The sequence below is a fragment of the Propithecus coquereli genome, unplaced genomic scaffold (genome assembly GCF_000956105.1).
Source record: "Propithecus coquereli isolate 6110/MARCELLA unplaced genomic scaffold, Pcoq_1.0 Scaffold334, whole genome shotgun sequence".
Classification (NCBI taxonomy): Eukaryota; Metazoa; Chordata; class Mammalia; order Primates; family Indriidae; genus Propithecus; species Propithecus coquereli.
The window spans coordinates 1,485,630-1,489,115 of record NW_012148997.1 but is presented as its reverse complement, the minus strand read 5'-3'; positions in this window follow the sequence as shown (position 1 = coordinate 1,489,115).

Genomic DNA, 3,486 nt, shown 5'->3' with positions numbered 1-3,486 from the left:
TTTATGAGATATTTCTATTAATTGTTTCAATATTTGAGTTCTAGGATTTTAATAAACAGATTATATTTTAGTGTTGTGACCTCTTTATATATATTCTTTCAACATTAGTCAGTTTTCAAAGGGCTAAGGGCAAGTAGAAGAAAGATGTGTTACTTTAACTGGAAATTCTACTGAGTGCTTCACAAATGTTACCCTATTTATCTTTCACTAAAAACACAATGAAGTAGATATTATTTTCCCCATTTAAAAAATAAGGAAACTAAATTTCAGAGTAATTTAGTAACTTATCCTATACCACAAAGCTAGTAATAGGACAGAGTTGAAAGTGAAACATGGATTGTTCTGATTGCAAACCCACACTGCTTTATATCAGCTTTCTTCTCCAAAGACACAGATTTAAGCTCAACACAGGTTAGGCTCAGCATCCACCTAATGGGGCAGAGTCCAGAACAAAAAAGAGTTTATGTTATTATAGCCTAACCCTTAACATCAGAAAGAATGCATCCTTTAGCCAGCATATACTTGGGGGGTTCATTGGCACCCTTGGTAAGAGTAGACATCCTCGCCTTAGTGGCCTAATTATTTCCTACTAGCAACTCCCTCTCCCTGCTTTTCTGCAAAATCACGTGGTGCCGTAGGGCATTGCTCCAAAGGGGGGCGATCTGAGTGGGAGACACCATGCTGTTCTCATATCCCATCTTACCTATAATTGTGGTCTTCTTCATATCATCAAATTTAACCATCTGTGTTCTTTGTGATGTGATAAATGCTTTCCCAGGAAGCTTCCCTGTATATCCCGTATGCAGATTCATGGAGCTACTTTATCAGTGCTCAGGCTGATAGGAATAAGGGAAAAAAAGAACGTAGCACAAGCTAAAGCTATCTTAGATTCACATCTCGATTGTGCCACAACTGATTAAATAGTTCTGCTTCTAAGAATAATTTAGCCTTCCAGATCCTGAGTTTTATAGATGCTAAATGATGTAATTTATGTGAATCTTAATTGAAGGGATATGTATGTGGGATTTTTTTTAATGAGAAGGATATAAGGATAATGAGAATAAAAATGATCACATTTTCAGACTTTCAGATCACATTTAAGACTGAGTGGTGGTAAAATTCATGATTAAACAACTACAGAACAACAAAATCCAATTTTATTTTAATGATTCATAAATTATTATAATATTTACTGAACAATGGTAATTTCTCAAAAAAAAATCAGCGATTCGAGTTTGTAAGTTTTTGTGCTTGTTTTTATTTTTCCTTGGTTGGAAATATTGGGGAAGGTCTCCGCCAAAGGAGGTTGAAGGTCGGTGCATAGGAGGTTGGGCATGAAATGGTTTTCATTGTTCCTACTTAGAGACAAAACTGTGAGAAGAATCCTGTATAAAGTTTTACGTTCTATGCAGAGCTACAATTCGAAAAGTATTCTTGAGATAGCATCTAGGATAAGAAATAAATACAAAAATAATCGGTCCTTATCTTTGTTACATTCGCTTCCTGCCCCGACACACTAAGAATTCTCATCCACTGTGTACCTACAGTAACTCCGCTAGGAAATTTCAGGGTCTATATGTAGAGATACAAACTCACCATTGTGATACCTTGTTAATTGGCTGAAATTTCAGCACTCATAGTGGCTTACTTCTTGTGTTGGTCTTCCTGTCCTTACTGTTGACCAGGATGCTAGTGAGATTAGAAAAGAAATACAGAGGCTGGACGTGATGGCTCACACCTGTAATCCCAGCTACTTGGGAAGCTGAAGTGGGAGGATCCTTGAGCCCAGGAGTTCGAGACCAGCCTGAGTAACATAGGAAGACCCCATCTCTACAAAAAATAGAAAAGTAGCCAGGTGTGGAGGTGTACACTTGTAGTCCCAGCTACTTGGAAGGCTAAGGCAGGAGGATCGCTTGAGCCCAGGAGTTCGAGGCTACAGTGAGCTATGATCATGCCACTGCACTCCAGCCTGGGCGACAGGGCAAGACTCCACCTCTAAAAGAATGAAGAGAGAGAGAGAGAGAGGAAAAGAGAGAATAAAGAAATATATAAATGAACAAATAAATGAATGGACATGAATAATTTTTGAAATCACTGTAAATGTTTAGCCTGGAAAAGAAGAGACAGAAAAGTAATGGGATATGTCCCACAGAGCACCTGTAAGAAACAAAGTGGTTGTTTATTGCTTCCATCAAAGGGAAAAACTAGAATCAATAGGTAGGTTTATAGAAAGGTGGAATTAAAATCAATATGAGAAAATATTTTTGAATGTTATAAGTTAGCCAACAATGAGGTTTTGTGGATTGGTGTGTAGCCTACTATAAGTAGAGACAGAGGTTGAGTGAAATATGCATGCACTGAACAGGCATTAGGAATAGAGTCTTTCCGGTGTTTCTTCAATCTTAGAAATTTTGATTTCGTAATAAGCTTCTTTGTTTTATTTTTTACTGTGGGGTAGTGTAAGCTGATTTTAAACAAACTTATAACTGTTTAAAGATTTTTAATGGTAACTCTAAGAGAATCTTTCCAATCCTGTCTTGTTCTCCAGAGGATTAAGCAGTCATTAAAACAAACATTCAAGTACCCAATAATAGTGGTATAAGCTCCATGTTTGTGGTTCTCTTGCTTTAATTCCCACACTGCCATCACAACTTTATTTCCAGGTATATGTGGTTTCACATTTTAAAATATTAGCCTGATCTCCAGGGACGGTAGCTCAATAACTTTTGTTTCAAATATAGAGCAGTGGAAATGAAAAAGATAAAACCAGCTTCCAAAGCAAGATAAACATCTCTGTGGACCAGAAACAAAACATAAATGCTGACCTCTGAGAGATCTGGAAGCTGGCCTGAGTGGAAAGAGCTCCGCTCTTGGGAACTAAAGATATTAAAGTGCTTCATGTGGTAATGGGAAACTGAGGCCAGGCACCTTCCTTGAAAATAGGATGTGGAGGAGGGCAGGAGGGACTCCATTTCCTTACTAATGGAGGCCAAAAAGTGCACTGTCATATATTGCCTCCCATACAGCCTCAGGAGAACTGCAGGTTGAAGACGTGAGAGCACCCAGGCACGGGATTGCAACCAGCCGTGGAATCCTGCCACCCTGTCTCAGTTCTAGGATCTTTAATATACTCAGTATCACTATAGAAAAATAATTCTAAATCATTGATGTAAGATCCATGTATGGACAGGAAGCCCAAAGGAGTAGGCCAAGACAGCTCCTAATCTCCTAATCCTCTCCTCTAAATGAGAGAAGAAGAGGGACAGAGGGAGAAAGAGAGAGACAAATAGAGAGAGAGAGAGAGAGAAAACTTAAGTCTATAAAATGACCTTTGAATCTATTTTCAGAAGCTGCCAAGAAAAACATCCCAAAATAGCAACAACTTAAAATAAATTCACTTCTAATGATGTCCATTTTGTGCCTTCAAGAATGAACAATCTGGTAAGTACTTCATAGCTTTAAGTTTCAAAAAGATAAGCAGTTTTT